This window comes from Hylobates moloch, unplaced genomic scaffold, assembly GCF_009828535.3.
Source record: "Hylobates moloch isolate HMO894 unplaced genomic scaffold, HMol_V3 SCAFFOLD_3, whole genome shotgun sequence".
Taxonomy (NCBI): domain Eukaryota; kingdom Metazoa; phylum Chordata; class Mammalia; order Primates; family Hylobatidae; genus Hylobates; species Hylobates moloch.
Window position 1 is genome coordinate 21,236,311 of NW_026652278.1, and position 21,907 is coordinate 21,258,217.

General features: G+C 43.9%; 1 protein-coding gene across 2 annotated transcripts in view; it reads left to right on the top strand.

Moving 5' to 3' along the window:
• The first annotated feature begins 400 nt into the window (after positions 1-400).
• The window catches only part of GPAM (glycerol-3-phosphate acyltransferase, mitochondrial), a 71,322-nt gene continuing 49,815 nt past the window's right edge, over positions 401-21,907 (top strand). For both annotated transcript variants that reach the window (XM_032177921.2, XM_058436022.1), the window contains exon 1: positions 401-573. The gene's annotated coding sequence lies outside the window, so the exon portion shown is untranslated. The remainder of the gene's footprint in view (positions 574-21,907) is intronic.

A 21,907-nucleotide genomic window follows, 5' to 3' on the forward strand; every position in this document is an offset into this window, starting at 1 on the left:
CCTCCCTTCCCCTCAGCAGTGAGAAATGCAAATTGGAAACAGCCAGGCCAGGAGCCAGAGGCCCCATGTGAACACTCAAGCTGTGGACACCTCCCCTGAGAATGAGGTTACTGAGCTCGGAGCTTTACTCCCCAGTTAGAAAATCCCCACCAGGCAATGCGAAGAAGACACCATTCATTGCATCATTAAATTGTAACAAGCCCTGAAATGCACTCCAGAAGCCTCGGTCTGTTTGTCCTTGCAGTCGGAAGGAAGCCTGTGATTGGCTGGCCAAGCTCAGCCTAGCAGGCCTTATCTCTGACTGGTTATTATTTGATTAAAGAGGCTTCCTCCTCTTGTGGTGTTTCAAAACTGCATTGGGAGAATTTGCTGCTGCGGGGGGACTCTTTCTGAGGTTACTGTGGAGCACCCAAAGTCTGTCAGCCTCTGGCCGTGCAAACAGGCACCCAGAGGAACCAGACCTTGCTTCTTATTCACCCACAGCCTGGGACTGTCTTCTCCAGAGTCTCCATCAGCTTTGCTAATCGACTGATTGGAAATAATTCCTCAAACACCACCAAGTCAAGGATACAGGTATTTAAAAACCTGGGGGGCAGGGAGTAATTTCTTAGGATGTCATGACAGGAGACATGGGGGTAGGACGAGGAAGCCGGGGAAGCAGCATGGAATGCAGGAGAGGCAGACACAGTAGGAAGAAGAAAGTCAAAGACAAGAACTCAGAATCACGGCATTCTATGCAAAGGCAAAACTGAGGCTCTTGGGCATAGTTATTTGCAGCTGACAAGAGGTGCAAGCACGTTTGTGATGTAACATTCACATCTGTGTGCATTTGCTCCTCATGAAATCCTTCCCGAGTTTTTGCTACTCTTTTGGCCTCCATGAAATCCTCCATCCTGGCTCAGAACCCCCAAATCCTGAGAAGATTTTGGACACTTTATGAAAAATCTAATTGCTTTAGCTTGAAGCGTCATCAAATCTGATTTGCAAACGGCACATGGCTTTCAAAGGCTCTGCTTAGTAGTACAAATCCTGGTACCAATCCTCGTGATGTTGGCTACAGAGGAAAGAGGAGGAGCTGAGAACCTCTTTTATGAAAGTTTGGTTCCCACTTTAAGATCTGTGTTTAACAGGTGATATTCATTCTTATCCTCACTGTATTCCCTACTCACGGGTGTTGTCTGAGCTTGGGTCGGGCAGATAGCTTTATGTCAAAGGACTTTCTCACTGTAGAGGAAAGCTGGGCTCCATATTGGGCCAGCAGGATTTAACCATCTGGAATGAAGATCAAAGACAGCAGAAAAGACAGACTTCATTCTCTCTGTTAGATTTGGCTGGAGGTGGCAGCACAGGGGAAGATAAGATGCAAAACCAAGGAAATCAATACTTTTGTTTTAGTATTGAGTGGAAAAGAATGTTTTTATGGTATGTCAGTATTCTTAACACTGATTTTTTCCTAGATGCATTTCAGGTTAAGAAATAACCATGCCAACCGCATTTTCTGTCTCCACTCTTTGTGGCTGTCTTTATTCCCAAGTACTTCCGTCCGTGTTGTCTTAATTCCCAGTGTTCGTATCCAGATCGTCCCTGCTTTGTTAGCCGCAGTGGGATGAGTCCGTGGATCCCCCCACAGGATGGTGGAGATGCTTCCTGTGCTGACTGCTGTGGTCCCCAGGGAGCCTTCACTGCAGGGGTCCCGTGGGATTTCCTGAGATTACCCAGAGTATGAGGGCCGAGAAGTTTGTCATAACGACTCGTGCTCCTCTTCATAAATCTATGGAAACTGCCAAGAGGTGGAGGACAAGCCCGGTGCAAGGGGTTATAGTTCTTGGATGTGATTCTTCTCCGCTCTTTTGGAACATCTTCTCCCCTTGCCATTGCCAGCATAGTCTGGATCCTGTGTGCCTCTTGGGCCTCTTTTCTCATCCTTCTCTACCTCTGTCTCACCACAGAAACACTCTTTCAGTTTTCTGGACCCACCATGGTCGAACCTTATCACATGTTATCTTGTCTGCTTAAAGCATTCTTCACCCTACCCTGCCTCCGGGTCTGACCAAGTCAGGAGATTAGTCAGGTCTCTTTCTGAGTAAATCCACTTCTTCTGCTATGAGGTTAGGGTCCCCTGAACTTCCCCTTATTGGACCACTAACCATATTGTCTTATGATTGCTTGTTTCCTGATCCATTGCCCCCACCAGACTGACAGCTGTGAAGGCAGGGTTCGTGCCTTTATGACTCCCAGCCAGGACCCCAGAGCCTAGGAATCTGTGACACCCAGTAGGCTCTTTCTTGTGATAATGGCTAACACTGATGGAGTGTTTTCTATATACCCAACACTCTTCTAAGGGCTTTATCTTATTAACTCAGTCCCCACAATGAGCCACGGAGGTCACTGAGGTGAGTGTCAACCCATTTAACGAATGAGCAAACTTTACGTTAAGGAAACTGCCCAAGTTAACACAGTAAATGGCAGACTTCAGAGCCCATGTTTTTTTTTCTTTACGTGTATGTCATCATGGCCACTCTAGGGCTAAAAGAGCCAGTAAGAAACGAATGAATGATAGCAGGCTGATGGTAAAAACATTATAACTGTTTCACATGCTCGGTTGGACCCATTCATTCAGCTGGGCCTGCTGAGCACTGGCCATGTACCAAGCTGTGAGCAAGGCTTTGAGGATACAGTGATTAGCAAGCACAGACCCTGAGCTGAGATGCTTTCGGTTCTGAGATCTGCTCTGTTCTCCCTGTCGAGATCAGCTTTCCCGTCCCTCTCACCTGCCTTGGTAGCCAGGATTAAGCACTTACAGGCTCTCGCCTAAACACGAAGAGGAGCTCCAAATCTGGAGTTTGTTCCAGCCTTGAGGCAAGTGCTTAATGAAGCTAGCATTGTCTGGAAGCTGACGTATCTCAGGCACTGTGCTGAGTGCTTTGCCCTGGCTGATCTCGTATTTCCTCCTTATGAGGTAGAGGGGTTACCACCACCCTGTGTTTCAGATGAACAAACCAAGGCTAAGACAGCATAAGGAATATGCCCAAGCTGGTAAGTGCTAGAGCTGAGACTCAATGGCAGGGTGGTCTAGCCTCCAGGCCTTTGCCATTAACTAGGGGCTTTCTTGAGACTCTAAGCTTTGGACTCCCTGCATCCTAATGACTGGTTTCTGTTATTAAAAGTAACAGCGAGGCCGGGCGCGGTGGCTCATGCCTGTAATCCCAGCACTTTGGGAGGCCGAGGCAGGCGGATCACGAGGTCAGGAGATTGAGACCATTCTGGCTAACATGGTGAAACCCCGTCTCTACTGAAAATACAAAAAAATTAGCCAGGCGTGGTTGCGGGTGCCTGTAGTCCCAGCTACTTGGGAGGCTGAGGCAGGAGAATGGTGTGAACCCGGGAGGCGGAGCTTGCAGTGAGCCGAGTTCGTGCCACTGCACTCCAGCCTGGGCGACAGAGCAAGACTCTGTCTAAAAAAAAAAAAGTAACAGCGAAAACCGGAATTACTTTTGCACCGACCCAATAATATTCCTGTCTGTCTGCCTCCCCAGTTACTGAGTTGGGGTTTTCTCCCTGCGTAGTGGTCCTCAGCCCCCTCTTCCTTGACTGGACCCCTGACCTAACATCTTTTCTGACCACTGATACTTGTGGGCTCCACACTTACGCCTGATTAGGCAAGACGGGGCACCTGCCTGGGGACACCTGCTTTGAGCCGCCCTCAGTCTCCAAGTGGCCCCTCCTCTTCTCTTCTCTCAGGGAATGGTCTTGGAGCATCTGGTTCTAGAACATCACGTTTGAAAAAGTCTAAACCAAGGTTCCCAGCTTTAGAAATCCTCATACATCTGTTAATCTTTTGTTAGAAAAGCAGACAGCCTAAGGAGAAAGGTCATTAGAATCCAGAGCTGAATCTTGCTTTTTTCACTTGTTATTTAAATTGTCCAAGCTCTAGTTTCCTCCTTTGTAAAATGGGTGTAATACTTTCTCATGAGGTTACTTTGACAGTACAGATTCTGTGTTCAGTAAATATGGGCTGTGTGCTTACTGTGTGTGAGGCACACAGTGGGTAGAGTAGAGAATGAGGCTGAGAAAGCTGCCTGCCCTTGTGGAACTTACAGTTGAATGGGGATGACCGACATTTAAAAAATCACACAAACAAATAGCTCAGTCCCATATGTGATGAGAAAAAGAACAGAGGACCTAGTTTAGATGGGGTGGGAGCCTCATTGATGAACCAATAGGATTTGAATCCTTAATAGCCCACCTCGACCAGAATGCAAGAAGTTCTCAGTACTTGCCGCCCTGGCCGTGGACCTGCACCTCTCTGGGGCTCAGAGTCTGTGAGAATAAAATGAGGGAGTTAGACTGGATGATTCCTAAGACCGAGTTGCCCACCTCTGGCATTTTGTGATTTGATGGCTGGTTAGATCCAGGTGAAACGAGGGCCTCTGACTCCCTATCCTGGGCTCTTCTTCCCCAGGTGCTTTTGCTGGTGGAGACAAGCTAGGCCCAAACTCAAGGACGGCAGGAGGAAGAAGTGACCAGTTCTGTCTTCTAGAATCCCCATTCTCTCAGCACCTCCCTCCTAATTCCCCCAGCTGGAGCCCAGTATTCACTCCCCTGCGGTCACTCCTATCAGAAGAACTCCCTAAGCCCCTTACCAGGAACTACATCCTTCCTGTAGACCCAGTTCTCTGTGTCCTTCCTCTCCAAGCACCTGCACGTCCAGCCTGGGCAGTTAACCCACCTGGGGTGGGATTCTTTGGATGGTGAAATTCTGAGAACAGGAAGGCTGCGAGGGCAGGGAGCTGAAGATTTGAGAATAGGCCTAGGTCTGTTCCTTGGCTGCCCATGAGTGCTCCCAGTGCTTTCCACTTGACCTCCCCCAGACTCACGATGTTCCCTCTGCACAGCACACAGTGTCTATTGTGAGCTCTTATTAGTGACGTCTCTTGCAAATGGCTGGTTAGCATTTTTTCCAGACAGAGCAGAAACTCTGGAGGTGGTGGGGAGGCTAAGTTTGCAAAGGGTGATGAAAGGAAATGCTTAGCCTCAGGCCCCTGAAAGAATGGGGATGTCAGCATCTTCAATTCTCTCCCACTTTTCCTAGGTAGGGTTGAGGGGGGCTGTCCCCTCGACCTCCAGAAGCATATGCATTCTTTCTCCATCTCTTCTTCCCTACCTGGGATCTCACTCTTGCCTTCAGCTGTCTGTTATCCTATACCTCCCATTGCCTGCTGGTCATGGGGCTTAGTGGGACCTCCAGGGCATTGGTGTTTTAGCCAACAATGCCTGAAGAGAGCAATAATGGTGGGCAAACTGCGGTAGGCATGAGACTTCAGGGCACACAACTCTTCTCCATATGAATTCAAGATTTGAAAACTCCCTGTTTGATGGTGGAGTCATAGACAGTTGAATGTTAAGAAAGGGACAGAGATGCTATGCAACAAAACTCTAGATCAAGAATGTTTCCAAAGAGAGGTTGAATAGGAAGTTGTACTCCAAGGCAATTATCCCCAACAGCTCGTAAGAGGAAAATGACAGTATATGTGCAATGAAAAGTTCACTCTCCTCCTTCAGTTCCCAGAACTTCAGCCTTGCTATTCCCACCATGTGGTACTGGGTTCTCCAACTGCCACAGCATGTCAGATGTAAAACAAGGACCCTGCGTGTCAGGCTGAGTCAGTGCTAATTAAGTCATTGCATCATGGCTCCTGGGCTCTCTAGGCACAGGCAGACAGGAGCCCTTTCCCTACCCTGTCCACCTTGCCTGGGTGCACTTGCTTAGTGAGCTTTGCATGCAAACTCTACCCATGCCCTGTGGGGCTGGTGGGAAGTGTAGCTGTGTTATGGGCTTCAGCATCCTGCCAGAAATCAGATTGGCCATAAAAACACCCAAAATGAGTCTTGAAAGAAAGTGACATTCATTTCCCTGTGGGCTGGACATTCTGCAGGAAAGGGATGGTTGCCGTAGAAATGAACCCTGAAGGCTGCTAGTAACAGTGTCATTCTTTTTTTGAGTCAATTCCAAAAAGTGACTATGAGGAACAGGGGCCTGGGAAAATTGAAAACCTTGGGACTGAGAGCTCTGCTAGGACTTGGCTATGGGAAAACCAGGGGGACCATGAAGCAGCAGCAGGCAGGAGGCTGGCTTCTCCCCACCATCAGCTCTGCTCCCACTTGGACATCTGCAGGCACTGTGGGAGAGGAGCTGAATTTTTGCTCAGTGGTCCCCCAGGGATGGGGCAGCAGCAATTCTGACTCCCATCAGGCTCCCCTTGGGGCACATTTTAATTATCCTGTGGGCTGATGCTCAGGGTGAGCCCACTGGGTAAGGCAGGAGTGGGGCCCCTTCCACTACCCAGACAGAAAAGCACGCACTATTAGATACTAGAAAATGTGCTCTCTAATCCTCTGACTGCATGGATCCATGAAGCAGCACTGTGCATTCCTGGGGCTTCACCATCGCTCCTTCAGTGCCTGACTACACCATCATTCCTGCCCCATGTCTAATTAGCTCCATGAATCAGGGCAACAAGGCATAGTTACTGCTCTCAAGGAACTCACAGCCCAGTGGAAGAGACTGGTAATTAAACAGGCAATTTAGTGCAGCATTGCAGAGTGGAAAATGTGACCAGACCACAGAGCAGTGCAGTGTATTCACAGTGCAATGTGTTTCTTCCCAACTCTCCCTGTCCCTAATCCCTGTCCTTGCCCTGAACACCATCTCCATTCCAGCTGGGTCTCAAATCTGATTCTTCTCCAGCCAACGCCAGTGGTTTTTTAGCATTCATGGCACCCACATTCCAGACAGCAGATAGCTGTTGGCTTATGATGTTTTTTCCAGTCTAGGGTGAATGTATTCAATTTGAGGAACTTCCCTTCGTTTTGAGAGTCTATCCTTCCTGCTTGTTGGAATTTTAAAGCATTATTTCTTTTATCAAATGATGGGGTTTGTTGATTGGCAATTTATGTTTAATTTAATTTTAACATTATGACTGGGCAGAATTAAAAAGTTAATATCCCTTGGTTTACTGCACTGTAATAGCTCAGAGTCCAAGAAGCATTGTTCAAAAAGCTGCTTGTCACCGAGGCTAACATTCATGCCTAAACCCATGCAGGAGCCCTTGGGATATCCTTCTTAGTTTCTGATTGCCCAGCCTGTAGCAGAGTGGCAGAGTTGATCTATTCAGATTCCATTCATTTCCCCAAGACACTTAGCTGGCTATTGCAGCCAAATCCTTAAATAGAAACTACTGTTTTCTTGGCGTCTCAGGCTCCTGTATGTTTAATGCCTCAAGTATCCACTTTCTGGGCCAAAGTCATGAAAATCTAAAGGGGAAACTATCCGTTTCAGAAAGCACTTGCAATGGAAATAAAAGCCATTAGTACTCAGTGTTATCAGGATGTTTAATTTTTCATTGATATTTCAAGATAAAAGTTGATCTTCAGAGTGGTGTTAATTCAGGTCACCAGCTTCCACTTAGATGCAGCTTACAGACTGCTGCAAAAGATGCCAGTACGTTGGTTTATGGTAGCCAAATCTTGGGGGTTCTCCATCCGCGTTCTTCTGTTATGGTATCTTGGGATCATTGGCTCTGCTGTGATTAAATGAAGTCCCCTGATGCATGTGGTTATTCTGACACTTGAGATATGGTCCGGGGCACTGGAAGTCCCTCACAAGCTTCACAGATACAACAAAATGTCCACCAGGCAAGCCAAATCCCAAGAATATAAATGGCAAAGTCCAAGTTCTTGGGCCGTAGTTGAATGTTCCTGTGTTAAACATTGTTTAAAATAAGCAGGTCATGCCAGGACCTCAATGCTTAGATATTTAGCTGTGAGGAACGTTTCGTTTTACCCATGTTTGCAATGTTGCCTTCTCTCTGTGACAGCAGCTGCAAAAGAGACTCTCACGCTTGGGTTGAGTGCTTCTTGAGGTCAAGGATATACCTCGTGCGTGTTACTGGTGGAAACCTTCTCCCTCTGCCTGTCTCTCTCTTGAGACCCAACACGTCTCCTGGCACATAGGAGACCAAACATGGTTGTTGGTGACAATGATAATGAGAACAATATACATTTTAGAGAGAATGTTTCTGGCGGTTTCTACCATGACCTAATATGTCTACTTAATTATTAGTATTTTAGCTTGCCTATTTCATTACTAAAATAAATTCCTTTGGCTTGATCATTGTGTTTGGTTTACTTCCCTAAGAAAAGGAAGTTGAGGGAGCATGAAGCTGGTGGGCAGCAGGGCCTCTAAGGGGACACTGTGTTCCTTCGGAACCTGCACTGGCTGCTTATGCAGGGGCAAGAACAAGAACATTCAGGCAGTGTTTCTCATCAAGGCTCTGCCAGCTGTGTGGACCTACGCAAGTCTCTTTATCTCTCTGGGTTTGGGTGTCCTTATCTGTAGAATGTGTTAGGTTGGATCAGAATGGCTCAACCTTGGCCCTATAGGTGCTATATATCAGATAAGTCTTTTTGTGTGGGGACTGTCCCATACATCATAGGAAGTTTAGCAGTGTCCTGTCTCTAAGCACTAGATGCCAGTGGTACCCCTCCCTTCGTTTGTGACAACTAAATATATCTCCAGACATTTACAAATATCCCCCGGAGAGCGAAATCACCTCTGGTTGAGAACTACTGCATCAGATGATTTCTACCTGAGTTTGAGAAACCACATTAAGAGTTGTTAATGCATCCTGTTTTATTGAGCTTCTACTCTGTGCTAGGCACTGTATTAGGCTTTGTAGCTTGAATAGATATTCTATTCAGAAAGGGGCATCTACTTCATGAAACTCTGAATGACAGCTGGATAATCTGAATTATTTGCACAGGCATGGAGGTAGAGTGAAGAAGATAGAATCCCTGTTTTGATTCTTACAAGCCATGTAAGCTTCATTTCCTCATCTGTAAAACATCAGATTTTCACATTGTTGTCAGGACCTAATGCCCAGTGTATAGGAAAGCAACAGATCATAGTAGACATGCAATAAATAAACTTCTGTCCCCAACCAACAAGGGAGTCAGATCTGTGAAAATCATTAGCTTTGCCAGTGTTGCTCTATGTTTACAACCCACTCTTCTTCTCCGGCCACCCCCAGCCCTCTTCCTACTCAAGCCAGTGCCGATATATCATCTTAAAATCCCCAACTGTCTATTTCAAGAAAAGCCCCCATATCTCTTGTGTCACCAGATGGTTGAACTTGGGCCATCCTTGAAAGGGTTGTCTCTTCCTATAAAGAAAAAAAACAAGAACAAATTCTCTAATAACCAGAGATTTGCAGACAGCATTGTTCTATCTGTGTGCTTGAGCAGGACAATGGCAATAGGACTTGACAACAAGGGACCATCTACCATGTACATTAGCAGCGTGTTCCTCCTGGAGGCACTGATTAGGCACGAGTTCTCAGTGTCTCAAGACCATGCTTTGGATATTGACAGCAGCTGCTGTGCCATCTCCTCCATGGAAAACACCTTGGTGTTTTGTAACCTGGCATAGAGAGAGGCCTCATGTCACAGTGAGAAGGAATTCGGGGTGAGGGAGTTTGAAGCTGCACCCTCCTCTCAGTGAGACACTGACTAGGGGCTGCAAGGAACATGAAGATGGTGTAGTTTTTTAAAAAACAGACTCTGCCTCAAATCCCAGCTTTGCCACCTACTCCCTGTGTGACCTTGGGAAATTTAGTTCTTTTTCCTGAACCTCAGCATCATATCTGACAAGTCTGTAATCATAAGGGTCTTTCGCGAGTTGGACAGTTATGAGAATTAAATAACAGAGTGTATGGAGAGCGTGTGGCACAGTCCTGGTAAATAGTAAGTGCTCACCAGAAATCCATTATTATTAATAATATGTATCATCTTAAATGGTAACTCTGAACACTAATGAATATAACATGTTAAACAGACAACAAAAGCAGAAGTTTGAGTCGGTGAAAAATATGAGGTTGACTCATTCTGTTACTGACAAGAAAAAAGGCTTAGAAAGGGGCAGAGTGGGAAAGCCTTAGTAACTAGGACCTCAATGCTGGCTGTTGGCAGAGCTGGGGCAGATTCCCTCTCTCCAGAGTCCCCTTCAGATGCTGGTTCTCCCACGCTGGGGCTGCTTTCCTGCTCAAACATTTATGGCCCATGTTTAGAAAATTACACAAAAATTAAGGAGAATAAGATTTTAGAGCAGTGTGCTGTTTGCAGAGGGAATCTTTTTTGGAGGCTTGTTTTTAGAGGGACTCTTCCTTCAGGATAAGAGAGAAATGAATATTTTGTCTAATACTTTCCTAAATACCTAGGGCTACCCCAGAGAAGGGGTATATTTCTTTTTTTTTTTTTTTTTTTCCATAATTTTTTTTTTTTATTATACTTTAGGGTTTTAGGGTACATGTGCACAATGTGCAGGTTTGTTACATATGTATCCATGTGCCATGTGGATTTCCTGCACCCATTAACTCATCATTTAGCATTAGGTGTATCTCCTAATGCTGTCCCTCCCCCCTCCCCCAACCCCACAACAGTCCCCGGAGTGTGATGTTCCCCTTCCTGTGTCCATGAGTTCTCATTGTTCAATTCCCACCTATGAGTGAGAACATGCGGTGTTTGGTTTTTGTCCTTGCGATAGTTTACTGAGAATGATGTTTTCCAGTTTCATCCATGTCCCTACAAAGGACACGAACTCATCATTTTTTATGGCTGCATAGTATTCCATGGTGTATATGTGCCACATTTTCTTAATCCAGTCTATCGTTGTTGGACATTTGGGTTGGTTCCAACTCTTTGCTATTGTGAATAGTGCTGCAATAAACATACGTGTGCATGTGTCTTTATAGCAGCATGATTTATAGTCCTTTGGGTATATACCCAGTAATGGGATGGCTGGGTCAAATGGTATTTCTAGTTCGAGATCCCTGAGGAATCGCCACACTGACTTCCACAATGGTTGAACTAGTTTACAGTCCCACCAACAGTGTAAAAGTGTTCCTATTTCTCCACATCCTCTCCAGCACCTGTTGTTTCCTGACTTTTTAATGATGGCCATTCTAACTGGTGTGAGATGGTATCTCACTGTGGTTTTGATTTGCATTTCTCTGATGGCCAGTGATGATGAGCATTTCTTCATGTGTTTTTTGGCTGCATAAATCTCTTCTTTTGAGAAGTGTTTGTTCATGTCCTCTGCCCACTTTTTGATGGGGTTGTTTGTTTTTTTCTTGTAAATTTGTTTGAGTTCATTGTAGATTCTGGATATTAGCCCTTTGTCAGATGAGTAGGTTGCAAAAATTTTCTCCCATTCTGTAGGTTGCCTGTTCACTCTGATGATAGTTTCTTTTGCTGTGCAGAAGCTCTTTAGTTTAATGAGATCCCATTTGTCGATTTTGGCTTTTGTTGCCATTGCTTTTGGTGTTTTAGACATGAAGTCCTTGCCCACGCCTATGTCCTGAATGGTATTGCCTAGGTTTTCTTGTAGGATTTTAATGGTTTTAGGTCTAACATATAAGTCTTTAATCCATCTTGAATTAATTTTTGTATAAGGTGTAAGGAAGGGATCCAGTTTCAGCTTTCTACATATGGCTAGCCAGTTTTCCCAGCACCATTTATTAAATAGGGAATCCTTTCCCCATTTCTTGTTTTTGTCAGGTTTGTCAAAGATCAGATAGTTGTAGCTATGCGGCATCATTTCTGAGGGCTCTGTTCTGTTCCATTGATCTATGTCTCTATTGTGGTGCCAGTACCACGCTGTTTTGGTTACTGTAGCCTTGTAGTATAGTTTAAAGTCAGGTAGCGTGATGCCTCCAGCTTTGTTCTTTTGGCTTAGGATTGACTTGGCGATGCGGGCTCTTTTTTGGTTCCATATGAACTTTAAAGTAGTTTTTTCCAATTCTGTGAAGAAAGTCATTGGTAGCTTGATGGGGATGGCATTGAATCTATAAATGACCTTGGGCAGTATGGCCATTTTCACGATATTGATTCTTCCAACCCATGAGCATGGAATGTTCTTCCATTTGTTTGTATCCTCTTTTATTTCATTGAGCAGTGGTTTGTAGTTCTCCTTGAAGAGGTCCTTCACATCCCTTGTAAGTTGGATTCCTAGGTATTTTATTCTCTTTGAAGCAATTGTGAATGGGAGTTCACTCATGATTTGGCTCTCTGTTTGTCTGTTATTGGTGTACAAGAATGCTTGTGATTTTTGTACATTAATTTTGTATCCTGAGACTTTGCTGAAGTTGCTAATCAGCTTAAGGAGATTTTGGGCTGAGACAATGGGGTTTTCTAGATATACAATCATGTCATCTGCAAACAGGGACAATTTGACTTCCTCTTTTCCTAATTGAATACCCTTTATTTCCTTCTCCTGCCTGATTGCTCTGGCCAGAACTTCCAGCACTATGTTGAATAGGAGCGGTGAGAGAGGGCATCCCTGTCTTGTGCCAGTTTTCAGAGGGAATGCCTCCAGTTTTTGCCCATTCAGTATGATATTGGCTGTGGGTTTGTCATAGATAGCTCTTATTATTTTGAGATACGTCCCATCAATACCTAATTTATTGAGAGATTTTAGCATGAAGGGTTGTTGAATTTTGTCAAAGGCCTTTTCTGCATCTATTGAGATAATCATGTGGTTTTTGTCTTTGGTTCTGTTTATATGCTGGATTACATTTATTGATTTGCGTGTGTTGAACCAGCCTTGCATCCCAGGGATGAAGCCCACTTGATCATGGTGGATAAGCTTTTTGATGTGCTGCTGGATTCGGTTTGCCAGTATTTTATTGAGGATTTTTGCATCAATGTTCATCAAGGATATTGGTCTGAAATTCTCTTTTTTGGTTATGTCTCTGCCAGGTTTTGGTATCAGGACGATGCTGGCTTCATAAAATGTGTTAGGGAGGATTCCCTCTTTTTCTATCGATTGGAATAGTTTCAGAAGGAATGGTACCAGTTCCTCCTTGTACCTCTGGTAGAATTCAGCTGTGAATCCATCAGGTCCTGGACTCTTTTTGGTTGGTAAGCTATTGATTATTGCCACAATTTCAGAACCTGTTATTGGTCTATTCAGAGATTCAACTTCTTCCTGGTTTAGTCTTGGGAGGGTGTATTTGTCGAGGAATTTATCCATTTCTTCTAGATTTTCTAGTTTATTTGCATAGAGGTGTTTGTAGTATTCTCTGATGGTAGATTGTATTTCTGTGGGATCGGTGGTGATATCCCCTTTTTCGTTTTTTATTGCATCTATTTGATTCTTCTCTCTTTTCTTCTTTATTAGTCTTGCTAGCGGTCCATCAATTTTGTTGATCTTTTCAAAAAACCAGCTCCTGGATTCATTAATTTTTTGAAGGGTTTTTTGTGTCTCTATTTCCTTCAGTTCTGCTCTGATTTTAGTTATTTCTAGCCTTCTGCTAGCTTTTGAATGTGTTTGCTCTTGCTTTTCTAGTTCTTTTAATTGTGATGTTAGGGTGTCAATTTTGGATCTTTCCTGCTTTCTCTTGTGGGCATTTAGTGCTATAAATTTCCCTCTACACACTGCTTTGAATGTGTCCCAGAGATTCTGGTATGTTGTGTCTTTGTTCTCGTTGGTTTCAAAGAACATCTTTATTTCTGCCTTCATTTCATTATGTACCCAATAGTCATTCAGGAGCAGGTTGTTCAGTTTCCATGTAGTTGAGCGGTTTTGAGTGAGTTTCTTAATCCTGAGTTCTAGTTTGATTGCACTGTGGTCTGAGAGACAGTTTGTTATAATTTCTGTTCTTTTACATTTGCTGAGGAGAGCTTTACTTCCAACTATGTGGTCAATTTTGGAATAGGTGTGGTGTGGTGCTGAAAAAAATGTATATTCTGTTGACTTGGGGTGGAGAGTTCTGTAGATGTCTATTAGGTCCACTTTATGTAGAGCTGAGTTCAATTCCTGGATATCCTTGTTAACTTTCTGTCTCGTTGATCTGTCTAATGCTGACAGTGGGGTGTTAAAATCTCCCATTATTATTGTGTGGGAGTTTAAGTCCCTTTGTAGGTCACTGAGGACTTGCTTTATGAATCTGGGTGCTCCTGTGTTGGGTGCATATATATTTAGGATAGTTAGCTCTTCTTGTTGAATTGATCCCTTTACCATTATGTAATGGCCTTCTTTGTCTCTTTTGATCTTTGTTGGTTTAAAGTCTATTTTATCAGAGACTAGGATTGCAACCCCTGCCTTTTTTTGTTTTCCAGTTGCTTGATAGATCTTCCTCCATCCCTTTATTTTGAGTCTATGTGTGTCTCTGCACGTGAGATGGGTTTCCTGAATACAGCACACTGATGGGTCCTGACTCCTTATCCAGTTTGCCAGTCTGTGTCTTTTGATTGGAGCATTTAGCCCATTTACATTTAACGTTAATATTGTTATGTGTGAATCTGATCCTGTCATTATGATGTTAGTTGGTTATTTTGCTCGTTAGTTGCTATTGTTTCTTCCTAGCCTCGCTGGTCTTTACAATTTGGCATGTTTTTGCAGTGGCTGGTACCGGTTGTTCCTTTCCATGTTTAGTGCTTCCTTCAGGAGCTCTTTTAGGGCAGGCCTGGTGGTGACAAAATCACTCAGCGTTTGCTTGTCTGTAAAGTATTTTATTTCTCCTTCACTTATGAAGCTTAGTTTGGCGGGATAGCAAATTCTGGGTTGAAAATTCTTTTCTTTAAGAATGTTGAATATCGGCCCCCACTCTCTTCTGGCTTGTAGAGTTTCTGCTGAGAGATCAGCTGTTAGTCTGATGGGCTTCCCTTTGTGGGTAACCCGACCTTTCTCTCTGGCTGCCCTTAACATTTTTTCCTTCATTTCAACTTTGGTGAATCTGACAATTATGTGTCTTGGAGTTGCCCTTCTCGAGGAGTATCTTTGTGGCGTTCTCTGTATTTCCTGAATCTGAATGCTGGCCTGCCTTGCTAGATTGGGGAAGTTCTCCTGGATAATATCTTGCAGAGTGTTTTCCAACTTGGTTCCATTCTCCCCATCATTTTCAGGCACACCAATCAGACGTAGGTTTGGTCTTTTCACATAGTCCCAAATTTCTTGGAGGCTTTGTTCATTTCTTTTTATTCTTTTTTCTCTAAACTTCCCTTCTCTCTTCATTTCATTCATTTCATCTTCCATCAGTGATACCCTTTCTTCCAGTTGATCGCATCTGCTACTGAGGCTTCTGCAATCTTCGCGTAGTTCTCGAAACTTGGCTTTCAGCTCCATCAGCTCCTTTAAGCCCTTCTCTCCATTGGTTATTCTAGTTATCCATTCTTCTAATATTTCTTCAAAGTTTTTAACTTCTTTGCTATTGTTTTGAATTTCCTCTCGTAGCTCAGAGTAGTTTGATCGTCTGAAGCCTTCTTCTCTCAACTCATCAAAGTCATCCTCCATCCAGCTTTGTTCCGTTGCTGGTGAGGAACTGCGTTCCTTTGGAGGAGGAGAGGTGCTCTGCTTTTTAGAGTTTCCAGTTTTTCTGCTCTGTTTTTTCCCCATCTTTGTGGTTTTATCTACTTTTTGTCTTTGATGATGGTGATGTACAGATGAGTTTTTGGTGTGGATGTCCTTTCTGTTTGTTAGTTTTCCTTCTACCAGACAGGACCCTCAGCTGCAGGTCTGTTGGAGTTTACTAGAGGTCCACTCCAGACCCTGTTTGGTTGGGTGTCAGCAGCGGTGGCTGCAGAACAGCGGATTTTCGTGAGACCACAAATTCAGCTGTCTGATAGTTCGTCTGAAAGTTTTGTCTCAGAGGAGTACCCGGTTGAATGAGGTGTCAGTCTGTCCCTACTGGGGGGGTGCCTCCCAGTTAGGCTGCTCAGGGGTGAGGGACCCACTTTAGGAGGCAGTCTGTCCGTTCTCAGATCTCCAGCTGCATGCTGGGAGAACCACTACTCTCTTCAAAGCTGTCAGTCAGACAGGGACCTTTAAGTCTGTGGAGGTTCTTGCTGAGTTTTTGTTTGTCTGTGCCCTGCCCCCAGAGGTGGAGCCTACAGAGGCAGGCAGGCCTCCTTGAGCTGTGGTGGGCTCCACCCAGTTCGAGCTTCCTGGCTGCTTTGTTTACCTAAGCAAGCCTGGGCAATGGCGGGCGCCCCTCCCCCAGCCTCGCTGCCGCCTTGCAGCTTGATCTCAGACTGCTGTGCTAGCAATCAGCGAGACTCCGTGGGCACAGGACCCTCCGAGCCAGGTGCGGGACACAATCTCCTAGTGTGCCGTTTTCCAGGCCCGTTGGAAAAGCGCAGTATTGGGGTGGGACTGACCCGATATTCCAGGTGCCGTCTGTTTCCCCTGTCTTTGACTAGGAAAAGGAACTCCCTGACCCCTTGCGCTTCCCGAGTGAGGCAATGCCTCGCCCTGCTTCGGCTCGCGCACAGTGCGCTTCACCGACTGTCCTGCACCCACTGTTAGGCACTCCCTAGTGAGATGAAACCGGTACCTCAAGCAGAAATGCAGAAATCACCCGTCTTCTGTGTCGCTGGGGCTGGGAGCTGGAGACCGGAGCTGTTCCTATTCGGCCATCTTGGCTCCACCCGAGAAGGGGTATATTTCCATCTTAGCTAGATGAAACAGGAAGAGGAGACTGAGTGTTTCACTGCTTCTCTCTCCCTCCCCTCTGCTCCCCCTACCACAGCGCTGAGAGGAGACCTGTCCTCTACACTCGAGCTCACACTAACCCATTGCTTACGCACTCCAGCTCACACTAACCCATTGCTTACGCACTCCAGCTCACACTAACCCATTGCTTACGCACTCCAGCTCACACTAACCCATTGCTTACGCACCGTCAAGCACTACTGAAGCTACCTCCTTTGTCCATTGTTCTCCCACCTTCTCAAAGTTCAGCCCCTGACTCCCAGCCTAGACCCAAGGGATGGCGAGTTGATATTTTGCTTCAATGCCAATATTCGGTCTTAAGAACCACTCTGAATTACTAAACAACAGAGCACAAATAATGTTCACCTTTCTGAATGAGATTTTAGATTTCTCTAGGCTGGCTCAGACCCGTGATTCATATCTTGCCTTTTACCCCTGGCCAGTGACTGATAAGTTTGCTTGAGAAGGAAAGACTGAGGTGTCCAGGCTCCATGGTTGAAAGAAGAAGGGTTTTTAACAGAGTGGCTTGGTACTATTTTGGACATGCTTGAGATGAAAATTTATGTAGGTCTTTTATGGTGTCAGCATGTAAAATTATGCATAACTACAATGTGAATGGAACCTTGCTTAAAATGTCATAAATTATTTGAATTAAACTCTACTGTAGTCTTAAGTGATGGTTATAATTCAGTCAAAAGGTTTGGAGTCATAATTCCTATTAGAACTCAATTTCCTATTTTGCCTTTTTTAACTTAACAGTTATCTACCTGCTGTCTTACTTATTAAAAGAGGTCTCACCACGAACATAGTACACATCTGAATGTTCTTCTTTTCCTCACCCCCTCATTTTTAAACCCTTTTCTAGAATAGCATATATAGAACAATGACTTAATGGAGAGATTGGTAACTATGGCTCCTGGGCCAAATACTGCTCACTATCTGTTTGATGAATAAAGTTTTATTGGCACACAGTCACATCGATTTTCTTATATACTGTCTAAGGCTGCTTTCATGCTACAAAAGGGTTGAGTAGTTGTGACCAGGACCGTATAGCCCACAAAGCCTGAAATATTTACTATCTGGCCATTGATTTTAAAAAAGTGCTGATTTTGACTTAGAGAATGAATGTTGAAGTCAGATACATCTGGGTTCAAATCAAGTCTTGGTTCCTTGCTAGCTGTGACATTGGGAAAGTTGCATAACCTCTCTGCAAAACCTAACCTGTACCATGAGAATGAGAAATACCTATCTTGGAGGGCTGTTATGCAAGTTAATTGAAAAACCTACAGCCTTGTGCCTGGCACAGAGTAAATGCTCAATAAATGGTAGCTATGCTGATGATCTTTCATTCTTTTATCCAACAAATGTATATTTGGTGCTTTTTCTATGATAGGCCTGGGGGCTACACAGTGACTAAAATGTAGAAAGTTCCTGCTCTTATGGAGCTCACATTCTAATGAGGAAGATAGACAATGGTCAAGAAAAATAATCAACAGGTTATTTTCAGAGAGGGTTAAGTGCTATAAATAAAATAAATCGGATGATATAGAAGAAAGTGACAAGGCAAGGGACAGAAAGTTGCTAACCAAGTTAAGGTCTAAAAAGATAATGAATCAGCCATGCAAATGTCTGCAGAAGGAATGTCCTGGGAGAAGGGACCATAAACACACAGTCCCGGAGCCAGTGATGAGCTGGGGATGGTCCAGGAACAGAGAGATGACCTTGGGGATGAGGGTTGAGTAAGGCAAGGGAGAGTGATAGAGGACGGGGGAGGAGAGGTAGGCAGGGGCAAAACAATGTGAGAGCTTGTAGTTCCTGAAAAGATAATTGGCTCAGAGGCAGGTATGCAAGCTGAGACCATGAAAGAGCAGAAATGTAAGTGGGACCTTGACCTTATTCTATGATATTTGTTCTAAGTATCATCATCCATCCTCTTTGGTCTCAGGCATTGGCCACTGTTGAACAGAGGAATGAGTAGGGTCCTCGTGAGTCCTGGTCAAAGTGGCAGCTCTTGGCGGTGGCAAGCCCATCACACCCTACTTGGGTTCCTCTCCTCACACTGCCCCCTGATTCAGCAGACACATCTTCTGGCCAATGTCACTAGCTCTTTAAAATAATTCCTTTTCAGTAGCTTTTACTGCTTCTCCAGGTAGAGCACTTAAGGTGAAAATCAGTTAATGTAATCTCAAAACTCTAATAAATGTCCAGCAACATAAGACCACCAGATAAGCATTTTGTCCCTAGGGTCACTCAGAATTCACAGCTCAGTTCCCATAATTAGCATTTCTTTTATGTCTGAATCATTGAACAAGTGTGGAAAGCCCCATAACAATATTTTACCTGTTTAAGGTTTAAAAGAAGGCCTTAGATATAATCAGCTGCTCAAACTGCCTCCAGAGTTGCTAATAATAGCTACACAGTATTCCACAGTAGCAAAACACTATTGCATACTTGTGGCTCACTTACAGGTAAAAGTATCCCTTCAGTTTGCTTACCTTTATCCATTTTGAATGACTCCTTCTCCTCCTCTGCTTGTTCTCCTCTTCATTCTCCTTCTTCATCTTCTTCATCGTCAGCAAAACTTTTTATTGGAAGTACTTAGCTCACTAACAGTAATTAATATTTCCCTTACAAAGCCAGGCATTGTTGTTCATGCCTGTAATCCCAGCACTTTGGGAGGCCAAGGCAGGAGGATCCCTTGAGCCCAGGAGTTAGAGACCAGCCTGGGCAACATAGTGAGACACTGTCTCTGCAAAAAATAAAAACAAAAATTAGCTGAGCCTCGTGGCATGCTCCTGTGGTCCCAGCTACTCGAGAGGCTGAAGTGGGAGGATAGCTTGAGATGGGGAAGTCGAGGCTGCAGTGAGCCAAGATTGTGCCACTGCACTCCGATCTGGGCAACAGTGAGACTCTGTCTCAAAAACAATCAATAGTATAGTTGTTGAAGGAAAACTATTCTCTCTCTCTCTCTCTATATATATATATATACACATACACAACATATATATATACACTATATATATATACTATATATGTACATACTATCGTATATGTATGTATAATATATGTATATGTAGTATATATATAAGGTATATGTATATGTAGTATATATAATATATGTATATATATAGTGTATATATAGACACTATATATAGTAAGTAAACTATACTTAATACTTAATTTCTGCAAACCCAAGGACTGAAATATACATATATGTATATTTCCTTTACAATGTGTAAATATGTGTTCCTGTCTCCACTTACAATGTGTAAATATGTGCTCCTGCCTCCAGTTGCCTTAACATTGTTAAAAGAACAAGATCTAAGTGTGGCTGTCTTCCAAGCCATGCTTTCATGCAGCGATTCTTTTTTGATTTAGTTGACAACAATTGTATATATTTATGGTGTACAATGTGATGTTTTGATATGTATACTTATATGGTTTGGCTGTGTCCCCACCCAGATCTCACCTTGAATTATAATAATCCCCATGTGTCAAGGGCAGGGCCCGGTGGAAATAATTGAATCGTGGGGGGCAGTTCCCCCATACTGTTCCCATGGTAGTGAATAAGTCTCATGAGATCTGATAGTTTTATAAATGGGAGTTTCCCTGCACAAGCTCTCTTGCCTGCTGCCATGTAAGATGTGACTTTGCTCCTCATTTACCTTCTGTCATGATTGTGAGGCCTCCCCAGCCATGTGGAACTGTGAATCAATTAAGCCTCTTTCCTTTATAAATTACCTTTATCAGCAGCGTGAGAACAGACTAACACATATACATTGTGGAATGATTAAATTGAGCTAATTAACATATTCACCACCTCACATACTTAATTTTTTGTGGTGGGAATATTTAAAATCTACTCTCTTAACAATTTTCAAGTATACATTATTATTAGCTATAGTCACTATGCGGTACAAGAGATCTCCAGGAACTTACTCCTCCTGACTAAAGGAAACTTTCAACCCTTTGACCAACATCTCGTTTCCCAACTCCTCCTCTAGCTACTGATAACCCCCATGCTACTCTGAGTTCAACATCACCATGCTTCTTTGAGTTCAACATTTCTGTATCCCACATATAAGTGAGATAATGCATATTTGTCTGTCTGTGCCTGGCTTATTTCACTTAACATAATAATGTCCTCTAGGTGGCCAGGCGCAGTGGCTCATGCCTGTAATTCTGGCAATTTGGGAGGCTGAAGCAGGCGGATTGCCTGAGCTCAGGAGTTTGAGACCAGCCTGGGCAACATGGTGAAACCCCATCTCTACTAAAATACACACACACACACAGACACACACACACACACACACAAGCCACACACACACACACACACACACACACACACACACACACACATGAGGCAGGCGTGGCGGCATGCGTCTGTAGTCCCAGCTACTCGGGAGGCTGAGGCAGGAGAATTGCTTGAACCCGAGAGGTGGAGGATACAGTGAGCCGAGATGGTGCCACTACACTTCAGCCTGGCAACAGAGCGAGACTCCGTCTCAAAACAAAAACAAAAACAAAAACAAAACAAAACAACAACAACAACAACAAAATAAAAATAATGTCCTCTAGGTTTATCCATGTCGTTGCAAATGACAGGATTTTCCTCTTTTTTCAAGGTTGAAGAGTAGTCCGTTGTGTATATACACCACACTTTCTTTATCCACTCTTCCATCAACAGACGCATAGGTTGCTTTAATATCTTGGCTATTGTGAATAATGCTGCAATGAACATGGGAGTACAAATATCTCTTTAATACAGCAATTTCAATTCGTTTGGATATGCACCCAGAAGTGGGCTTACTGAATCACATGGTAGCTCTATTTAAAATTTTTTGAGCAGTATGGGGGCATACTGTTTTCCATAATAGATGTACTACAAACACTGATTCTTAATTTGGGGTCCATGAATGACCTTGGAGGGAGGTCATGAAACTGCTGAAATGGAATGTAAATTTTTACATGTACTTTATTTTCTGGGAAAGAGCCTGGAGTTTCATCAGGTTATCAAACTGTTCCCAGACGCCAAAAAGTGAGGAACTACTGCTTTAAAGACTTTACTGAATCAATCAGTAGTATAGTTGTTAAAGGAAAACTATGCAAGTTTATACCTGGAAAAGAAAAACATGCTGAAGTTGAATCTGGAGAAGGCTGTGATTCTGAAATACACCTTTTACCAGCTATGATCTGTGAAAGCAAGTGGGACTGATATCTGGATCCAATGGAACCTTCCAGACTTTGAGGGGACTGGACATTTTCCTAGGAACTGCAGACATTACCTAGCACCCACTCTGTGCCAGGTGTTGTCTCAGTGCCTTACATATTTTAACTCTTAATCCTTATAATATTATAAAG